Consider the following 274-nt stretch of genomic DNA (forward strand, 5'->3'; position numbering starts at 1 on the left):
GCTGGGCCTCCACTTTTAATTCTAGTTCTCTTGGTATTTCCACCACATTTGCAGTTACTTCCTACCCTGAAGTCTTGAACCCCTCAAGTCATCCATGAGGGTTGGAATCAGTGTCTTCCAAACTCCTGTTAGTATTGATATTTTCACCTCCTCTCATGAATCACAAATGTTCTTAATGGCATCTAGAATGGTGAATCCTTTCCAGGAGATTTTCAATTTACTTTGCCCAGATCTATCAAAGAAATCACTATCTATGGCAGCTATATCTCTACAA

This window comes from Propithecus coquereli, unplaced genomic scaffold, assembly GCF_000956105.1.
Source record: "Propithecus coquereli isolate 6110/MARCELLA unplaced genomic scaffold, Pcoq_1.0 Scaffold104, whole genome shotgun sequence".
Taxonomy (NCBI): domain Eukaryota; kingdom Metazoa; phylum Chordata; class Mammalia; order Primates; family Indriidae; genus Propithecus; species Propithecus coquereli.